A 21450-nucleotide genomic window follows, 5' to 3' on the forward strand; every position below is an offset into this window, starting at 1 on the left:
TTTTCATTCTGCCTCTCTACAAAGCTTATTACCATTAACACCTCCGGTAATCTTACATTCCTTTTTTTTTTTTTTTTTTTTTTTAATGCACAGGACACACGTCAGTGCCTGACCCCCAGCTCACTGGCTTTGTGACCTCAGGCAAATCTTTGCACAAGAGCCCGACTCTCCTCGGTTTTCAAATGGAGAATATTAAGTAACTCCCGGGACTGTTAGTGATGTTAAATTTAAAAACCCATGTCAATATTTAACATAGCCCTGGAGCACGAGCACTCAAATGCCAGCTACTGATTTTTAACAGGAAAATGAGATCATACAGTACGTACTTCTACAGCTTTCCTTTTTACTCCGTGGCAAATTACAGACATCCTTTCATGTCAATATATGCAGAGTCTGCTTTCCTTTGTAGTAGCCTCACAGTGTTCGGTTGTATTAAATTATAATTTATATAATCATTCCCCCAGTGAATTAAAAAACTCTTGGCTATGATAAAGGTTGCGATGAATACACTCGTCCGTCCCTCCATGCACTCTCTGCATTTTCTAGGCCTTATTGCTAGATTAGTGGAATAGCCAAATTGGAGGCCGTGCCCATGTTTTCGGGACTCCGAGGTTGCCTGGGTGCCCACCACAGATGCTCAACCTTCGCTGTATCCCTGAGCAGTGTTGTGCTATGCAAGGAACAACGTCTAATAGCGGCCGGTGTCCTAAATTTCTTCCTCGAGCATGAGTGGATATTTGAGAGCTTTTTACCTGACAAGTGTTAATTAAAGAGCTTGTTATGGTTTGGGTGCCCCCTGCATTATCAGGATTCTCTCAAGTATGAGGATGGGTTAGTGGAACTGATACCACTGACGGGATCCGTGTTCTATTTACAGACCAGTGATGCACATTGTGCTTCTTTCATAAAGAAGCATAAAATCTGCTTCTTTCAAGCAGATTTTTTAAAAAATAATTTTTAGTGAAAATCATTTGATGCTACATCAAGCCTCAACTGTGATTTTTATTAATCAAGTTCATAAGCCCGACAGGCACATGGCCAAACAGGGGTGGCCCATGGCAGTTGCCATTGACGATGGTTATGAGGCTGTACGATATTTGACCTTTTGGGGGGACCCATTATATTTTCTGTTGATCATGACCATGTTTCGCATCATTCTGAAAAGGCGTGAGAGCTGCTAAAAATAAAATGAGAAAAGTAACTTCCATTTGTCCGTGTGGACGTTCGCCTTCCTCGTGGGGCAAGCAAGGGTAAGGTCATGTGTGACTGGTGAGGTCAAGAGAGGATGGAAGAGCATGAGCGTGCGGTGTGAGGGACACAGGTCACTCCGTTTCTCATTTTGTCGTTTGAGAGGCACGAGGAGACGCTTATCACTCACCACCCAGGCTCCTTTATTGGTTGTAATACCACCTGAGGGGCGCCCGGGTCGTTGAGTTGGTTGAGCACCCGACTCTTGGTTTTGGTTCAGGTCGTGGTCTCAGGGTCGTGAGATTGAGCCCCACACTCAGCACAGAGTCTGCTTGGGGTTCTCTCTCCCTCTCTCTCTGCCCCTCCTGCTCTCTCTCATAAATAAATCTTTAAAAAAAGTGATATCATCTGAGCACCCCATTCAAATACTTTTTAACATGTTATTCAGGGTGTTGAGTATAAGATGTAGAATCTCTAAGAATATGTTCGGGAATTCTGTGCAAGACCATTGCGACTACTGCTCTTCTGTGGTAAGAGTTGAGTGAACAAGTACCTTGTTTAGAATCTAGTTACGAGATTTTCTGCTTTTAGCTCAGAGGTGCAGCTTGTAGACCTGCCTTCCTAACCTCATATCCTCCCCCAGCTGCTTTTTTTTTTTTTTTTTTTTTTTTGGTTTTCTATTGAAAAAGCAGAGCAGCTCTGTGAAGGACAAGAAAACAACAGTCCTGTGGTTACTTGAAAGCAGCTACAGGGTAGATTTTTCTTTTCCCACAGTGGATGGGGGTCAGCGCTAGGAGGGTTGAGGAAAGGCAGGCAGAGTTCTTTTTTTTTTTTTTTTCTTCAAGATTTTATTTATTCATGAGAGACACAGAGACACAGGCAGAGGGAGAAGCAGGCTCCATGCAGGGAGCCCGACGTGGGACTCGATCCTGGAACTCCAGGATCACAGGCGCCCAACCACTGAGCCACCCTGAGATCCCCGAGGAAGGGCAGGCAGAAAGGCTTCTGGGTTCAAGCAGAACTTAACGTTTGGAGGAAGGTCTGAAAGGGGTTGGTTTTCCAAAGCCAAAGCGTAGAAACAATTTTAAGAAAAATCTGAAGTTGAGATCAGGGTTCAATTAAACTATGATTAAGAGATTTCTGAGAAGAATTCCTAATTGTGCTTGTAATTGTGTCCATAAATACTTTCTTGATGAATCATCTCAGTTCAGCTGTTTTAATAGTCCTCGTTCAATGGCGTATAGGAAATTATTAAAATTTCAGAGCTTTGCAGTTCAGAGCACCTGCTTGCCCCTGTTGGCGCTTTAGCCAAATTTGCAGGAGGAAACCTGAAGGAAATCCAGGCAGACATTTCAATACCATATGTGATTATAGAACGCATGAAATTTATTCCCGAGACCCGAAGACACTTTTCACATGTGCCAGGGTGCCCTGGAGGGTTTACTCTATGAAAGATATTCTCTAGTTCACTTTTGTTTATTTCAGAGATTTTATTTTATTTTATTTTATTTTTTTTATTATTTTATTCTATTATTTTTATTTTATTTTATTTTATTTATTTATTTATTTATTTATTTATTTATTTATTTAATTGATTGGGAGCACACAAGCAGGGGGAGTAGCAGGGAGCGGGGGAAGCAGGTTCCCTGCTGAGCAGAGAGCCTGACGCAGGCCCCATCCCAGGACCCCTGGGATCATGACCTGAGCGGAGGGCAGACGCTTCACCGACTGAGCCACCCAGGCGCCTCTCCAGTTCACTTTTAGAAGGTTTATGTAAATAATGGTTTTAATTTGTACTCCCTGGCACTTTGCATTTGCAGGTTGAAACCCTGTGGAATCAGTACCTTGTCATTAACAGAGTTTGCAGCCCTAACGCCTGTCACTCAAGACCTCTGAGTGTTCCTGGAGGAGGCAGAGAAGGGAGGGACTAGGCTTGGGGTGTGTGCCGCTCAGGAACCCACTCAGGAAGCAAGGTGAGGGTTGAGTCTTGGAGACCGTTCATCCCTTCATATATTTATGGCCTGTCTCTGTGTTCAAGGCACTGTTTTTTGTTTTAGCGTTGACTATATTTCTGGCAGTTTCTTCCTGCTTCTGACATTTATAACTTCTTTTCTTCTCTGGTGGAGACTTGGCTTTGAAAGAACAATGAACTTTGTTAGTAGAGGAAGCACGCCCGTGGCAACCTAAGGCATTATTTGGCTTTCAGGGCAGTCAAGCCTTTTAGGTACACGGTCTTAGAACCGGAACTCTGGGAGCTCCGAGAAAGGTCAAACAGAAATATGTGTTGTTTGGAAGCAGGGAGCTGTGACGCCGAGGGGGCGATGCTCCTGATAGAAAGTTTTGCTTAAACAAAAACTAAAAATAAAATGAGAAGGGTGTATTGAATAAGAAGACAGAAGCAATGCTGCGGGCCCCTCCCCTGAGCCTGACTTGATCCAGAGAAGCTTCGGCAGAAGGGGAGAGAACAAGAAGTTGGGGAGGGCGTCTATCTTTGTTGCCCCAAGAATCGGCTGGCATCCTCTGCGTGGTTTTGGCCAAGACCCCTGGTCTTTACAGGATGGAACCACCCGGGTCCAGGGCGACCTTCTCAGAGGGAGGCCAGGGCCCAGGGATCATGAGCAAAACAGGATGGCCCCGGGGACACCTAAATGGGGGAGAAATGAGGGTCCAAGAAAATGAAGCATCTCCATAAAAATAAGGTACTAAGCGATTTTCCCCATGGGAATTCTCTTCCCAGTGATAGACCCGAGGCCCAGAAGCCAGGAACAGGATGGCTGCCAGCCCCCCCACCCCACCCCACCTGCTTCTCATTGAAGCCAAAGGAGGATTTCTGGTCCCCCAGGAGCCTTCAGTGTTGTCGGAACCCCGGGGCAGGGTGAGGTGGTCACTCCCGGGATTTCTTATTTATTCATTTTTATTTTATTCGAAGCTCTCCCCTTTCCCGAAGGCCTGGACTGTCGTCACAACACAAAGCACAACTAGTCATGGAAACGTGGCCTTCTGGTCTGTCCGTCCTCCCCCCTCCCTCTGTTCGAGCTCCGTAGGCCAGAGGCAGCAGGGGCGCCGCGTGCCCTCCCCGCCTGTGACTCGGGTGGAGGAGTAGCCACGGGCCTCCCCGTGGGGTAGGCCGCGTGGAGACCGTGAATCGGGGGGCGGGGGGGGGCCGCTTCCTATACGTCATGCTAGGCCTGCCCTTTCCTGAAGAGGATTAACGGGCCTACAGGTGCTTACAGGTGCCTCAGAGCATCAGGGACGTCCCCCGTTGTTCCACTTCCTAAACGCTTTCTCATCCCACAACTAATCCAGGCTAAGAGCATCAGGTTGCCAACCCTGCAGTCCTGTCCGCTCAAAAGGGGCGAGGATTGTGACTTCGGGGTGTCCTCTGCTCTCCACTGGCTCAGTCCTGAATCCCCAGCGTGGCCTTGGCGTGGAAGCCCATAGTCCCCCTGCTTTAGCCAGAGGCTACTCACAGCCCAGGTGGTTCTCCCTTCACAAATGAAACTAAGCAGGGGCGCCTAGGGGATTCAGGTGGTGAAGCGGCTCAGGTCATGACCCCGGGGTCCTGGGATCGAGTCCTGCCTTGGGCTCCCTGCTCCTTGGGGAGCTGCTGCTCCCTCTTCCCCTCCCCCTTGCTTGTGTGCACACTGTCTCTCTCTCTCTCTGTCAAATAGATGAGTAAAATCTTTTTAAAAAATTGAAACTAAGCACATTTTGTTTAAAAACAAGGAATGGTATAAGAATATTTTTGCTTGTGTGCAACATTCATGGGAGAGAAGTTGGACCGAGGGACACCTGGGTGGCTCAGTGGTTGAGCGTCTGCCTTCGGCTCAGCGCGTGACCCCGGGGTCCTGGGATGGGGTCCCACACTGGGCTCCCTGCAGGGAGCCTGCTTCGCCCTCTGCCTGTGTCTCTGCCTCTCTCTGTGGGGAAGGAAGGAAGGAAGGAATCAATCTTTAAAAAAAAGACGTTGAGTGGGCCCTGGGGCTTCAGCAGGGAAGGGGCAGGACACAGTCCTTGAGGTCCTGGGCTTGTGCCCCAGGGCGGGGATCTAACCTCACACGGAACACGGTAGCCGTGCTGTGATGCTGTGAGCCTGTGGATTGTGACTGGTGCCCTGAAGAAGTCGTTAAGGGGTGTGATGGGGACCTAACGGCGCACCCTGATGTTAGTTTGGGGTCATCGGGAAGGCTTTTCTGGGGAAGATGTTCCTGACTTTTTTTTTTTTTTTTTCTTTCTGTTCCTGACTTTGAATCGTTAGCTTTCTTACCTGTTTCCTTTCTCCTGGAGGCGGGGGTCAGCTCACTTTCCCTCCTTTGAGGCTGAATGTCTTCCTGAGCTCTGTGCTAGTTAGGGAGCCAGTGAGAATAGGCCCCTTAGCCCTCCGCTTGCTCGTCTTTCTTTCTTTTTTTTTTTTTAATTATGATAGTCACAGAGAGAGAGAGAGAGAGAGAGAGAGGCAGAGACACAGGCAGAGGGAGAAGCAGGCTCCATGCACCGGGAGCCCGACGTGGGATTCGATCCCGGGTCTCCAGGATCGCGCCCTGGGCCAAAGGCAGGCGCCAAACCGCTGCGCCATCCAGGGATCCCTCGCTCGTCTTTCTAAGCTGGTGCTGTCCTCAGGGAGCTCTTAAATCCTCCCGTCTTTAGGAGCCTCCGCCACAGGCCTGCTGCGCTCTGCTGTTTCTGCTGTAGGCTCGTAGCTTTTCCTCCCCAGAGGGCCAATTTATCTGGGGGCCATGGCAGGGGGTGGGGGGAGCAGGGGAAGACAAGTGGGTCTCCTTGCACCATTCGTTTCCCTTTGGGTTGTGAGCTTAAGAAAAGCATCCTGCACGACATAATAACCATTACAGAAAATGTGCTTAAGCTAAAAATAAAATTATCACTCTGAGTTATAACGTTGAATTATCATTTAATATTTATCGATTATATGCTCCCAGTCTTCCCCCCCCAATGCATTTGTGACTGAATTATCAATTTCTAGATATTAAAAAATGTATAACATTTTTAGGGGATGTTTAATATTTTAAAGGCTGCTTTTTAATATTTAAGAGGGCCCAATGAACATTTCTGTGTGCACTTTTTGCAAATATGGTAAACACATTCAGAATCGTCTCTCCTCTGTTCTAAACACAATCTCCTCTGTTCTCTCCTCTAGAAATATTTGTTAAAAATATTGGGGGTACCTGGGTGGCTCAGTCACGATCCTGGGATGGAGTCCCTCATTAGGCTCTCCACTTAGTGGGGAGTCTGCTTCTCCCTCCCTCTCTGCCTCTCCCTTCCCCTTCTGCACTCTTTGTCTCTCTCAAATAAAATATTTTTTAAAAATTGAATTTAAGGGGCACCTGGGTGGTTCAGTGGTTGAGCATCTGCCTTTGGCTCAGGGCGTGATCCCAGGGTCCTGGGATCGAGTCCCACACTGGGCTCCCTGCAGGGAGCCTGCTTTTCCCTCTGCTTCTCTGTATCTCATGAATAAATAAATAAAATCTTTTAAAAAAATAAAAACAATTGAATTAAAACCTAAAAGGAACAGTTTTTGGACCAGGAATGAAAGAGGGGGAGTGCTCTCTCAGACTTTAAACCTGCCCCAGAAAAGGGTATCTGTGCACCTTGCATGTGGCAGGAGAGCTGACCACACCCCAGCATGAGGCCTGTGCCCTGGGGACCGTCGTTCATGGTGGTCCTCAGCGAGGGGCCCGGGCCTCTGCAGCACCACGCGTCTGATAGCTAGCCTGCGTCTCGTTCCTAAAGGAGAAGATCCTAAGGGCCTGCCTCCCGGCCTTGTTCAGGGTTTTGCTTGTCCATAGGGCACGGCCCCGCCACGGTGTCAGGAGTCAGGGGGAGGCACGTAAGCGGGGGACAATGCTTGTGCCAGATGTGTTTGCAGACAAAGACCTGGAGCTCGAGGAAAACCACGTCGGAGAGAGGCCGCGGCACTCCCAACAGGTGTCACGATGCGTGCGCGGGTGGAACTGCAGAGAGAGATGGGGCGGTCGTCCCGGTGAGAGGAGCGGCACGTGCTGCCCGAGAACGTGGACCCGCGAGTGGAGATCTGGGCCGCGGGAACCCAGGGCTTACAGTCGGGGTGTGGCGGGGGTCAGACACGGTGTCCCCGACCTGAGGTGGTGCACATGGGGAGGGCGGGAAAGCCTGGAAGGAGAAGAGCCTGGAGGGCGGGCCCAGAGCCTCCGAATACACAGCCAGCTCTTCCTTGGGCTTCCCCTGGTTTTGGCACAACAATTGCCCATCGATCCTTCCACCAGGAGCACCAGAAAAGCACTGACGTGCCTATCGTGTGTGTGAATATAAATGACGAAAGGCCTGCGTGGCCGCTACCGAGGTGGTGAGTCCCAGGGGAGAAGGGAAGGCCAGGTGACCCCTGACATAGGGTGCCACTTGCCCTTCGCTATTTTTTTTTTTTTTTTTTTTTGCTGGCGTGTAAGTGGCCGTGAAGAGGCTGAACAGGTGTGCAGACTTTTGGGGATCGTGCAGAACTGGGGCACATGTTGCGGTTCCAGGACTCACCCCAAGACAGGGGTCCTGGTCAACACCCCCGCTTTTGGCTGGGAGCCCTGACAGGTCCTGTGTCGGGAGGGGTGCAAACGGGAAATAGAGGGGCGCCCACAAGGCCGGCTCGTGGTCCCTGATCAGCTGGGCTGGATTGAGGAGGTGCTGCTGCTGCTCTGTCCACGCGCCCGCGGAAAGCACAGAAATCCTCTCGGGGGATTCTGCTCGGGGGAAGAGCGGGTCTTTCAGAGCCTCACGTTACTCGCTGGTGTTTCGTATGTGATGTAGGACAGCCCAGGACACACAACCGGATGTTTGAGAGGCAAACCGAATGGGAAGCAAGAAGAGAACCAGAGGGAACAGACCGGCTCCGGAGCCTCGTGCATCGTGGTTGCCACACGGGGGCCTTAAAACAACCGTGATCCTAAGCTTAAGGGGCAAGAGAAGGTGCAGAACTTGGGCAGGGAACTGGAATCTATTAAAACGAGTCCTAGGAACTCTCGAACTAGGATTTCTGTGGGACCAGGTAATACCTTAATCTTTTATTATTTATTTATTTTAGAGAGCGAGCAAGGCGGGAGGGGCAGAGAGAGAGGGAATCCTAAGCAGACTCTGCCCTGAGCATAGAGCCTGAGTTGGGGCCTGATCTCTCGACCCTGAGATCATGACCTGAGCTGAAATCAAGAATCAAACGCTTAACTGTGCGACTTGGGCGCCTCTATCTCAGTCTCTTATTAGAGGCAGGAGTTGGGGTGACGTTGGGGTGTGGGGCTGATCCTGACGGCTGTGATTGTCACCAGGGCTGCCTCTGGGGTGTGTATCCTGCCTGTGGCTTCGGAGGCCGGGGAGGCAGGGTCCAGCGTGAGAGTAGGAGCCAGGCCTGGGCAGACACAACGTCCGAGCTGCTGGTGGAGAGCAGAACCTTCGCTTAATAAGAGGCTGGCTGGGTGCCTGGGGTGAGGAGAGGGACAGCTCCAAAAAGTCCTTTTTGTTTCCTTTGTATATTTTCCTGTGGCCAGTCGGGGGCACCCAAAATGGCTTAGCAGCTGCCTTTTATTTTTGTAATTTGTACTTGATTCTCTTGTTTTATATTATAGTGATTTGTAGCTTCTATTTTTATTTGCTAGGCTGGTAGGTGCTGAAGCCAGTTTCTTCTTCTTCTTCTTCTTTTTAAAAAATATTTTATTTATTGATTCATGAGAGACCCAGAGAGAGAGGCAGAGACACAGGCAGAGGGAGAAGCAGGCTGCCTGCGGAGAGCCCGATGTGGGACTCGATCCCGGGACCCTGGGATCATGCCCTGAGCGGAAGGCAGATGCTCAACCACTGAGCTACCTGGGGGCCCCTGTTTCCTTTTTCCATTTCTTTTTTTCTGCATGTGTCCTCTCACCCAACAGCAGCACGTTACCTTCATGTAACAAGAGCTAAGTAAATATTTGTTAATAGGAGGCATAGCTCTCAATGGACTTATTAATTTGAGCTCCTAAGGTGCTCCCTGGATGATGATGACAGGGTGGTAGTCGTGTAGTGGAGATGTTTCTGCTTTTCAGGGAATGGACAGCGGGGAGGACGGAAGAGGATATGGGAGAAAAAGACTGGAAGGGGGATGGAGGGTGCGAGGCCAGCGCTCAGAGCCTCGCTGACACTCCATCAGGGACTTCTGTATCCGTAGGGTCTAGGCAGGAGGCGGAAACTATACCAATAATCTGACCAGGGGAAATTTAATATGAAGAATTATTAACTAGTAAATGAGAACTAACTGCGTGAGGGGTAAAAAGAGTTTTAGAGGGACGCCTGGGTGGCTCAGTGGTTAAGCGTCTGCTTTCCGGCTCAGGGCGTGATGCTGGAGTCCTGGGGATCGAGTCCCGTGTCGGGCTCCCTGCTTGGAGCCTGCTTCTCCCTCTGCCTGTGTCTCTGTTTCTCTCTCTCTGTGTGTCTCTCATGAATAAATAAATAAAATCTTAAAAAAAAAAAAAGAGTTTTAGAGAATAAGAGCTCTAGGGCCGAGGGTAAATTTTCAAGGAAGGATAAATTTGGAAAGAGAGTCCTCCAAGGTTTAGATCTCCTGAGAGAGAGGGAGTCCGGGGCCCACTGGATGGTGGGGAAGTCACTGGGCACTCAGTGAGGGGAGGATGCGTGCCACCGAGTCTCCCACATTCCAGGGGCCAGGAAGTCACCCACTGTGCTAGGGAAGCGAGAACAAAGCACTAGAACCTGGAGGAGAAACCCTTCTTACCGCAATGTCCTTCCAGCACCCTCTGCTGACAAGACCTCATGTCGTGCCAGCTGGCACAGGAGAAATGTTTACAGCAGCTCGGTCCAGTAGAAATAGAATGCAAGTCACATATGTGATTTAAACTTTTTCTAGGAGCCACATTAAAAAAGCAAAAAAGAACCAGGGTATGTTGATTTTTGACAGTGCGTTCTTCTTTTTTTTTTTTTTTTTAGTGCGTTCTTTTTTAACCCAATTTGGCTAAAATATTGTTTCAGTATGTAATCAGTCTGAAAATTATTGAGCTATTTTATGCATGTTGTGCTAGGTCTTCAAAATCTAGTGCGTGGGGACGCCCGGGTGGCTCAGTGATTGAGCATCTGCCTTCGGCTCAGGGCGTGACCCCGGGGTCCTGGGATCGAGTCCCACATCGGGCTCCCTGCATGGAACCTGCTTCTCCCTCTGCCTGTGTCTCTGCCTCTCTCTCTCTCTCTCTCTCTCTCTCTCTCTCTGTGTGTGTGTGTGTGTGTGTGTGTGTGTGTGTATGTCTCTCATGAGTAAATAAATTAAAAAAAAAATCCAGTGTGTGTGTGATACCTAGAGCACTTCTCTGTTCACACCGGCCATATTCCAAATGCCCATCGCTGTGTGGTTAGTGGCTACCATGCTGAATAGTGCAATTTGCTCAGAAAGCTGGTCATACCATCGTGGATTTGGAGCTGAGATGCAATAAATTGATAACTGGTTCATAATTATAATAATTATGTGGCCACATAATGGAATATTGATGTTCTAAAAAGTTACAAGAATTTGGAAGGGGGGAAGCTTTTATTGTGCTAAGTCAAATAGCACATAGCATTGTGTATAAATAGAATGTCAGTTTTGGAACAACAACAGCTCCGAACAGAAACCTATGTATTAATAAAAGATAGGGAAATGCACTAAAATGTTAACAATGGTTATCTTCGGGAAGTGGTACCAGGCTGCTTGGTTTCTTCTTCCTACATTTATGTATTTTTCAGATTCTCTTTAATGAGCACACTGTGAGTTGACATAAAATCCATGCTCTCATAGCACCGAGGCTTATGGGGGCCCAGGCCCTCGGGCCTAGTTGGTCATAATTAAAATGGAGTTGACTCCAATGAGTGTGCAAACCTGGCTTTATAATGTGCAACACAGATGCTCTTCCGAGTTTGAAAAGTCATGACCAGGAGTCCCCAAGGTGACAGAAACTGCAATCTCTGAATTTCTGGATGAGAGGAAGGTGGTTTATGCTGTTTCTGTTAAAAGCTGCTTGGTAATGGCCATCGTTGGAATGCTAGTCATTGTTCATTTCCTTTTTTCCTCTTGGGGATCAGGGAATTAAAAGGCCATTATTGGAACTGATTTATTTTGCCTCTTCTGTATAAAGCATTTTATCCCCTCTGCTCTGTCATAAAAGGTAGAGGTTCTTTTTTTCTTCTCCCCAGGGGAGCTGAGGATGGGCAGTGCTGTGACCTTTTGCACCGTTACGTGTGGGGTCTGTGGACACAGCTGTGAGACCGTTTTGGGCACTTGCTCATTTTGTGGGACTCTCTTGGTGTCCTGCTTCTGTTAGCCTGCCTCGGCGTTATGGTGGTCTGGCCTAGAAAGGTCGAAGGTCCACGGGACCGACTCGAAATCGGACTGTATAAATTTGAAAGAAGCAAGTGCTTTTCGACTTTATTATGAACCAGATCCTGTTGTTAAATATCGGTCGTGGATACTCCCCTCAAATCCTTGGGATAACTCTCCAATGTGTAGGTACGGCTGCTTCTCCCAATTTTCTATGAGGGGAAACAAATGCATTGAGACTGGGGAGTTTGCTCTTGGTCACATAGGTAGCAAGACGTAGCTGCAGAGTTCAAATTTCCACAGCCCAGCTTCAGAGTCTGTGCACGTCAGAATTAAGCCAGTGTAGTGGTTCTCAAACCTGCACGTGCCTTGGGGTCTACTTGAGTGAGGTGGCCGGGTGTCCCTGGAGCAGAGTGGGTTTAATGAAGTGAGGATGGGAAGCCACATGGGGTGCTGAGCGCTCTATCGTATTCCGTAGATGGTGGACGGTCAGTCGTTTTTGGGCAGGCCGTGGCCGTGTCGCAGCTGCGCTCTAGCAGTGTCTTCCAGTGGATGCTCTTCTCTTGCGAAGTCGGCGGGATCATTTTGGCATCTGTGCTCCCTACGCCTCCAGGGGCCCCAGCTTCTCAGCCCCTCCCAAGCAGAGCCCGTCCGTCTGGTCTTCTCTCTGTACCCCGTACCGTGTTCCATCCCCATCCTTCCCCGCTTAGGCCCTCCTGTAAACTCTTGCTGCCCTGCTCTCCACCATCCCAGTCTGGTTGAAAAGATCTACATCGCAGGATGTAGATGCAGAATGTGCCGTTGGAACTCCCGAGCCCATTCCAGAAAGCACAGGTGCATGTTCAGCGTCCCTGGAAGAGGACCCCCACCCCCCACCCCGAAACACACCCTGCCCTCTGTTCGTGGCCAGATGGAGTGGCGAGTTTGTGTTCACGCAGGAGAAGAGGCCATTCCTCCTGGGGTCCCACAACTGTACCCTGACTCCGGCCCCTTCTCCTTCCATGTGCTGCTCTGGAAGGGGCGCGTGCAGCCTGAGTCTCCACCTCCCCGTTCATGGAGAGTTGGGCTGCGACTTCTTGTAAATCTGAGAAGTCCCTCAGCGAGTCCTTCATACGTGGGGAAGATGCAACACGGGAGAGTTTTCCTTTCACCCACTTAAAAACCTTCTTTAAGGTCGTGAGGTTAGACCCTGGGGACTTGATCCTGACAGCTCGCCCTTGGTGGAGAGGTTCCCGCAGCGCACCTGAATTTGAAGGGTCTCTTACCTGTCTCCCTGCAACTGAACGCTCTTCTCCCCATCTCGATTCGATTGCCTGAGGAGCATCCAGCGTGGCCCTGGCTGCACGTTTGCTCGTGGGCTTCCCTCCACCTGCCCCGGTGCTGGTGCTTTCACAGTGGTGCTTTCGCTTCCCTTGCCCTGCCTCCCCCAGCTCGGCCTCCACACCTCTGTGGGCCCTGACCCGTGGGCACACCTGTAGAGGGGCCACCAGGGGATCGTCAGGGCTGAAGCGCCAAAGGCTTCAGCCTCTCGGAGCGTGGCCAGCGGTGCAGACGTGTGCCCCAGGGGAGGCAGGCTTTGGTGGCCGGATGCTGCTCTGCTTAATCAAAAGGCAAAGAGGCAGTTACACAAAGGTGAGGGCGGTTAATTCCCAGTGTTCCGTCCCTTGGTCCACGCGGGGCTGGCGTGGCAGGAATGCTATAGCCCGCCTTACCCACTCCCACGACACCCCACACATGCACATACGTGTGGTCCTGTTGTCGGCCGACACCTCTCTCTCATCAGTGCCCCTGTCTCATCAGTTGAACGAATCCTAGAAATAAAGAACCTGAGAGCTGGAAGGGACGTGGAGGTCGTTGGGCCCCGCTCATAGAGGTGAGAAACGGAGGCCAGAAGGATCCTCAGAGCGGGTTGGGAATAGAGCCTGGAGTTCACGTCCCTTCTCCTAGTCCCGGTGTGACGTCATGATGGCAGTGTCCTGGTTAGTGTCTCATCCCAAAGAGGTTCACCTATCACCTACTTTTGGCGAAGGCCTTTTAATTTTTTTTTTAAGGTTTTATTTATTTATTCATGAGAGACAGAGAGGCAGAAATGCAGGCAGAGGGAGAAGCAGGCTCCCTGCGGGGAGCCCGATGCAGGACTCAATCCCAGGACCCTGGGATCACATCCTGAGCCAAAGGCAGACACTCCACTGCTGAGCCACCCAGGCGTCCCTATTTTGAATTTCATTACTGACCTCATTTGGTTCCTTTCCATCTTAGGTGCTACAGGGCGGGTCAACCCTACAGTCCCTCCACTGGTCATTCTCCAATTGTAATGCCAACCAGCAGGTTTGAAAACCTACCACATTAGGTGCCGTGTCAGTGTTTCTTCGGTTGCTAAGCACAAAAGTGACCGTTGTATTGAGCCCTGATAAATGCCTGAATCCGTGTTCCGTGTTTTTCCATAGCTATCTTCCTTAATCCTCAAGGAAGTATCTTCAGGTGACTCCTCCCTCACAACATGCCATTCGTATTGGGCAGCTAAGGGGCTGCAAGCTCAAGCAGTGTGCCCGAGGGCACCCCAGGAGACCATCTTGACTTGACCCCACCTGCCTGTTGTTAAAGCACATGCTCCCCACCCCCTCAACCCCCATGCAGCCCTGCGAAGCTCTGAGGACGTGGGGCAAGTCTGTCCTTCTGGGCCTCTGATTCCTTTCTCCATCCTAATAGAAAAGAGTACTCCACTTTTTTTTTTTTTTTTTTTTTTTTTTTTTTTTTTTTTTTGCAGGGTGTGGGGTGGGTAGGAGTCTTGTTCCTCCAGTCTCTAGGGACACCTGGGTGGCTCAGCAGTTGAGCATCTGCCTTTGGCTCAGGTTGTGATCCCGGGTTTCTGGGATCAAGTCCCATGTCGGGCTCCCTGTGGGGAGCCTGCTTCTTCCTCTGCCTGTGTCTCTGCCTCTCTCTCTGTGTCTCTCATAAATAAAACCTAAAAAAAGAAAAAGAGAGGGACATGGAATCTCTAAATCTAAACCCAGGGTGCCCAGGCTGGCCCCCAGTCGCAGCGAGGCTGGCAGGTTCAGGGCCACCTCTCACCAGCTTGCTCCCTGACCCGCCCCCCTCTCCACAGCCATCAGGGCAGCCTCCTGTGGCTAACCAGCTGGTTACTTGGGAGTGAAGTGTGGCATCTGGGCGGTAACATGTTCATCGGGGCCTCGCCTCACCTCTGGCCCTCGAGGAAGCACAATCCGTGCACTGATCTTGGTGTCTGGTGGGAGGGTGGTAACTTCAACCAGTTTATCCACTACTTACCTTGGAGGCTGGCTCAGCTTTGCCAGAGAAGACTCTTGACTCTTCCTTTCTGGCAGGGACTCTGGAGTTAATCTTTTCAGGAACTTCAGACTGAAAGCTAAAGTCATTCAGGTCTAAGACCTGTGTTCTTATTTAATTGGGTAAATTCTTATTAGGAGGACCACGGATCGTGCAGGCAGGATCCGTTTTCTAACATTGACTTCAATCTACTAAAGCATTTATTAAGCCATTTAACTCTAACACAGACCCTGGAAAGGCAATGCAGCTGCTGGGACAAGAGGTCAGGGTATTGGGATTTGAGGATTTGATTGCCAGAGTTCCACTAATCATGCCCTCACCCAAGGCCTTAGGCTGGTCACTTTCTCTCTCCGTTCTGCTCTTTTTTTTTTTTTTTTTTTTTTTTTGACATTATTTATTCATGAGAGACACAGGCAGAGGGAGAAGCAGGCTTCATGCAAGAAGCCTGATGCAGGACAGGACTCGAACCCGGGACCCCAGGATCACACCCTGGGCTGAAGGCAGACGCTCAACCGCTGAGCCCCCAGGTGTTCCGCCCCCGTTCCCGTCTTTTGCACCAGAACTCAGCATTAAGGCCCACTGAGGAGCAATCCCTTTTTTAGGGTGGTGCCTGGTTTGTTGGGGATGCTGGTCAATCTCAATTTCTAGGCACTTAGGACTTTGGATTACCTCTGCCTGAAATTATGCAGGCAATTGACAGTTGACTGACAAGAATAAAAATGAGAGCTAAAGAATTAAAGCATAACCAAGTCCTTTATTAAAAGCATGCTCAACTCAAGTGGACACAGCCACCTGTTCTGACGCGCCATCAGCTACCCCCACGTAAAGGGAGACTTGGCAGGGAAAGGGTCAGCTTTGTATTTTGAAAAACCTAAGTGTGCTCTGCAAATACAAACTGATACAGTTGCTGTTACTTTTGCTCACAGTCAGCCTCGGAGGGCAGAGTGGGAGGCCCGTGGAGCACTTGGTACACGGCCGGGTACACAGCCGGGCACGCGGCTAGGCTCAGCACGGCCCCAGTTTGCATGAGCCAGGCCGGAGAGATGTCTTTCTTTCTTTCTTTCTCTTTGAGATTTTATTTATTTGAGAGAGAGGCAGAGACATAGGCAGAGGGAGAAGCAGGCTCCTTGCAAGGAGCCTGATGTAGGACTTGATCCTGGGATCTTGGAGTCACGCCCTGAGCTGAAGGCAGACGCTCAACCGCTGAGCCCCCCAGGCGCCCCCAGGCCTGCGAGAAAATTAATCACATTTCATACTCAGGCATTTCTTTATAGGACCGGGGTGTTGTTTTTAATGAAGGCATCATTCACAGTATGCTGCCCTATGTTAGTAGTCTCACCTGGCTTCAGGTCACGAACGAGGAAGAACACAGGGCATAAGGCAGGACTGGGGGAGACTGGACGTGCCACGTCGGGAAAGCAAGCGCCTCTTCCTTTGGGTGCGGGCAGCCCCGAGCAGGGATGCACGGCTTGGAGAGGGGAGCGTGGCCGGCTGTAACCCTCACTTTAACTCCTTCAGCTGGGTGTCTCTGAGCAGGTCACAGCCTGTGTTGCCTTTCATGTTGGCTGTGGTTTGACGATGTATCCACAGAGGGAAGCAAGTGGGGGATTTAAGGGACGTAATCCGAGAAGCCACTCTTAGGTGATCTTCATTGAACTTGCTTGCTAGTCTCCATTCCTTTTGCAAAACCTATTAATGGCTGCTGTTGCTTTATGCTCATGTGATGTTTGTGTGTCCCAGTAATTCTCCCGCCATGAAGGCTGAGTGCAGAGCGAGAGCCAATTGTGTAAGCGCCTATCCCTGTCTGCGCCGGTTAAATTTGCTCTTGTAACTGAATAACTTGATCATGACATAAATGGAATGAGTGGGAGGAGAGGGAGCTAACATGGATTGAGCACCACTGTGTGCCAGGCACTCTTCCAAGCGCTTTAACGTCTAATAGCCTGTAATTGCTGTGTTTAGAAAACGAAGTTGAGCGTTTCGAACAAAACTGGTTTAAAAAAAAAAAAAAGTGAGTTGCTACAAAAGAAGTTGCAGGTGAATTAGGTGTGGAGATGGTAATGGTAAGAAAGTCGAAGTGAAAGAAGAAGCCGTGGAAGGAGGAGTCCGCATCCAGAAGTCCGTGTCATCTTCAAGCTCTTCATGCACTTGCAGGAAAGCAAACTAGAAATCAGGGTCTGTGTTGTTTAACTGCCCGAGGTCTTCCTTGCGTAATCTGTGGACCCACCCCTAGAGGAAGGATCACCAGTGTGCATCGAAAATGTCAGTAAACCTACATTTCTGTGCTCATGTGAAAATGCTCAAGGTATGCACATTTTTTTTTTTTTTTGGTGATTCATTGTTTTAACATCTGTTTTAACTAATGGGACCATAATAGTCTTGATAAAAAGTCTTTTACTATAAGAGTAACTGAAGCCGAATCAGATATGAGCTCCAGATGGCTCCTACCCATGTGCAGGTGCCTGCAGGTGGGCTGCCGAGGCTCAGCTTTGGAATGAGTCTTTCAAGTAACCATTGCGGTCTATGGCTCATGTTCTCTTATGCAAGTTGCTTTCTTTTCTTTTTTTCCCCCCCTCAGTTATTGAATTGGATTAGATTTTAACCTGTCAACTATTTCTAAAACTCAGTGGACTGCATCAGCTAGGATTTTGGAGCTCTATTTTGAGGATAATGAAATTTGGCCTAAGATAACACTACCCTTTGGTGCCTGTCACTGAAGGGATTTGTTTGCTGTTCCAGTGGTCAGTTCCTTTGAGGATTAGAAAAATAAACACGTATGCATCTGCACATATATACGTACAGGTTTGTATTCTGGGAGCCCAGGTGCTGGGCTCCGAGCTTTAAGGATGCAAGAAGACACCTGATGTGACCATTGCCCTCAAGAAGCCTGGATATGTATCTAGAGGAGTCACACGTGACTGGCTAAGACAGATGGACCACTGTGAAGGATGAAGATGATGCAGGGCTGGTGGTGGTGGGGGGATCCCTGTAGGAAAGCCGCGTGGAAGCAGGGTGACAATACAGAGGAATGAATCCTACAACCCAATGACAGTAACTTAGAGAGCTATCCACTTTTACATGGCTTTTACGTTTACCTGGTTTTAGTCTCAGAATAGCTGCAGGACGTAGAAAGACCGCCCTATTGCTGACACTTGGAGACACCAATACAGAGGGAAGGCAGTTTGCCTCAGTAGCATGGAGCCAGAGCTCTGACCAGGCTTCCCAGGCTTCCTGGTTCTGCTCCTACCACCAGGCTTCGTGTCTTCCTCCCACGTTCACTCCCCTCCCTGCCGCCTTAGAGACCCATTGAGATCCGCGCCTTAACTGCCCAGGTTAGACTGTTTTACTGCCTTCCTGTGTCTCCTGTTTAATAAGCTACAACTATTGCCAACTTATTGAATGCAGGGCCCCACTGATTTCTGGGATTGGCTGAGAAGTTCCGGTGGCACTGAATGGCGTGTGCGCGCGTGTGTGTGTGTGTGTGTGTGAGAGAGAGAGACTGTGTGTCTCACACCTCCTCACCTGGCATGTGGCTCAGGAGTCTCATCTTCTGGTTCTGTGGGCAGCAGCTGGGGCAGCACCCTTATCCGGTGCTTTCTGAACCATTCAGGGAAATATTAGGTAACACATTCTGTACCCCCCTGGACAGACTCCTCCGGGCCCTTGATAGCTCTTTGCTGTTTCATAGGGTGGCATTTGCAGAGGTCCATAAGCCACCTGGGTGGAAGGCCCTTACAGCAGAGTGCACTTCTCAATTGGAGCCTGATTGGAAAGATCCCTGACCTGGGTTTGAGAGGAGAGGGTGAGCTTGGAAGGAAACATCTGAACTGAGACTTGAAAGATGGCGAGGAATTAGCCAAGGGGAGCAGAGAGGAGGTAGGAAAGAACATTCTAGGCAGAGTCCTAGTTGCCAACACTGGGATAGTGGCTCAGCATGTGCCAGGGGCTGGTCTGAGTCCTCTAAGTTAATCCCCGTAAGAGGAAGTTGCATATGGAACAGCACAGAAGTGCAAGAAAACACGGAACTCTTTTTGGACTCTGGAGGGTGTTCATTATGGGCAGAGCATGGAGTGGAGAGGGAAAGGGGATCCGTGAGGGGCGGGGCCGGTGACTGTAGCTAATTACACCTGCTGTATGCTAGCTGACCTGAGCGCACAGCGCGCACAGACACGTTTCACCCTTAACGCGACTGTAGGGTATTATTTTTTTAAAGATTTTCTTTTTTTTTAATTCATGAGAGAGAGAGGGAGAGGGAGAGAAGCAGAGACACAGACAGAGGGAGAAGCAGGCTCCATGCTGGGAGCCCGACGTGGGACTTGATCCCGGGACTCCAGGATCACGCCCTGGGCCAAAGGCAGCGCTAAACCGCTGAGCCACCCAGGGCTCCCTGTAGGGTATTATCTTATCCTCCTCTTGAAGATGCCAATGAGAGCCCAAGGAGGATTGAGTGACCCGCCCCAGGCTGGCCTGCAGAAGGGGAGAGAGATTCGCACTAAGGCACCAGGTTCTGATCCGCACACCGCCTGTCCGGGAGGAGCGTGAGATGGAGACAGGCTGCCAAGGGGAGGGAGAGCCAGCCACACGGGGTGACGGATCTCTGCGAGGGCCGGAGGGGTGGCGGTCCACCAAGCTCTGTGGACACGGACGGGCCACCTGGTGCCATCGCCAGTCTTGTATACTAAGGGGGAAATGAAAATCCTTCCTCATACATGACCTCAGTTATTCCTGGCCACAGTCCCATGGTGGTTGGATGTGGTGCCCCCACTGTGCAGTGGAGGAGGAAAAAGGAGTCTCAAGGAAAGTAACTTGACTTTAAAAACACAAAACATACACAAAAAACAGATCCTCCCTCTGGAAGCTCATTTGTTGTTTTGTTCATTCACTCATCGCCTATTTATTGAACTATCTCCTAAAAGCCGACCCTCCGCTCTCCCTGATGGGTGATACGTGAGGCATGTTCCCTGACCCCCTAGGTGGACGGGGACCTTCAAAGTCAAGCCGGCCAGTGTGGGGGTTTAAAAACCTGTCTGCAAAATCTTTGACACTTCTGTCATCGAGGGAGCTGGGGTGGGACTACCCCCTCCCAGGTTTGGGGCTGACCTCAGGGTCTCCGGGTGGCCCGCAGAGTGCAGTACAAGTGCTGGACCTCTGAGGCCGCACGGCTCTCCCTCCCTCGGAGGGGACCCAGCTGCCAAGGGGTCCGCTCACCTGACCCGGGGGCCAGCACCGCCTGCCGCCTTGTGAGCGAGCCCGCCCTCCCGCGTGCCCGGCCCTGCCCCGTCGGGCCTCTCGGTGGCTGCGAATCCCGAGCGCCGGTGGCCCCCCAGCCTCTCTCACATTCCCGACCCGTGGACGTCTGAGCAAAATAAAAAGGTGATTATGATATTAGAGACGTTAGGATTCGTTGTATGGCCGTCAGCCTCCAGGCACCGAGGGGACACAGGGCCCACGGCCTGGGCTTGGAAGCTGGCTCCACAGCGACTGTCCCAACTCCAGCTCTCGCTCTGCTTCTGCTAATTGGCCCTTGGGAAGGGGGGGTGGGCAAAGGTAGAAGAGAAAAAGCAAAATGAGCAATTTAATGAAGACCTGATCTTACACGCTCCCCCACTCCACGCACACGCACCCACACACGCAGCAGGCAGTGCGGGAGCCTGATTAACGAGGAGTCCCCGGCGTCACTAATGGAACCTACTCTTCTGTCTTTAAGCTGGTAATGGATGCTGCTCTCTGCCTTAGGCCCACGCCCCGCTCCAGCTGCCCGCAGATGCGTCTGGGGGCCGAGGGGAGCGTGAGTGTGCCGCTCGGAGGCCCAGCACGCTGGCCTCATGGGAAGCACACGAGTGGGCGATGGGGCGGCCCAGCCTGAGAATGTTCCTGTCCGAGGCCAAGGCGTTCGCTTCCTGCCTCCTGGGTCTCCCTCCCGCTGCCCGTGGGAGGCCTGCCTTCCTCTGCCCGGGAGCAAAGCGGGGAGGAGGGTTGGTGGCGGTGAGCGATGCGACCCACGGTCGCTGTCGCCCCCCGGGAAGGGGGGGGTCACCGCGTCCTTATTGTTGCAGCAAAGGCAGCATTCTCTGCCAGCAGGCCTGCTCGTGTCCTCTTGCTCCATTGGTGCCCGCGGAGGTCCCAGTGCTTTCAGCAGAAGTACCTGTGGGCGGTTCGGGAGGTTATTCCTGAGACGCAGGGTGCTCCTGGTGAGCACGTTCCTGATTTTTAGTCCGTTTGCAATGAAGGAACCGTACCCCGGGCTGCCTGAGACGTGCGCTGCGTGCACATCCTTGCAGAGACCCCACAGGGGCAATTTTCAATCTCATTGAACCTACAGAACAGCTGTTGTAAGAGCTGGTGTAGGATCCGCGCCCGCCCCAGGGCGCGGTGACAGGACCTGATCCACGGCAGCGCTGGTACAGCCCAGGCCGATGGGGGGAGGCTCAGGGTCCTTTAGGAGGTGACCGCGCCTCCTGCCACGGCCCTGTCTGGGTTTTCAGAGACGCTACGTCATTGACACCATCCCCGTCTGGAGCTGGAGACCGACTCTGCTAGGCGTATCGGCCTGGAAGGTTCTCAGCTGCTCTGCCGTGAGAGACACTCTTGCCCTTAGCCGAGCTCATGTTGATAGTTGGGGCTGAGCCAGCAGGTGGAGTTGGAGG

The 21450-nt window shown here is 50.9% G+C and overlaps 1 protein-coding gene and 1 long non-coding RNA gene across 17 annotated transcripts in view; one reads left to right on the forward strand and one right to left on the reverse strand.

The window, feature by feature from the left end:
- The window catches only part of LOC140626668 (uncharacterized), a 39210-nt gene extending 25782 nt beyond the window's left edge, over positions 1-13428 (reverse strand). For all 3 annotated transcript variants that reach the window (XR_012025718.1, XR_012025719.1, XR_012025717.1), the window contains exon 1: positions 12763-13428. This is a non-coding gene — a long non-coding RNA (uncharacterized lncRNA). The remainder of the gene's footprint in view (positions 1-12762) is intronic.
- The window catches only part of NOS1AP (nitric oxide synthase 1 adaptor protein), a 277804-nt gene that overhangs the window by 138963 nt on the left and 117391 nt on the right, over positions 1-21450 (forward strand). Inside the window, exon 1 of one of the 14 annotated variants that reach the window (XM_072814416.1) lies at positions 13151-13370. The exons of 12 other annotated variants lie outside the window; for them this stretch is intronic. The gene's annotated coding sequence lies outside the window, so the exon portion shown is untranslated. Of the gene's footprint in view, positions 1-13150; positions 13371-21450 lie in introns of those variants that run through there. One more of the 14 variants, XM_072814419.1, reaches the window with a different exon arrangement.

The sequence above is a fragment of the Canis lupus genome, chromosome 38 (assembly GCF_048164855.1).
Source record: "Canis lupus baileyi chromosome 38, mCanLup2.hap1, whole genome shotgun sequence".
NCBI classification, from domain to species: domain Eukaryota; kingdom Metazoa; phylum Chordata; class Mammalia; order Carnivora; family Canidae; genus Canis; species Canis lupus.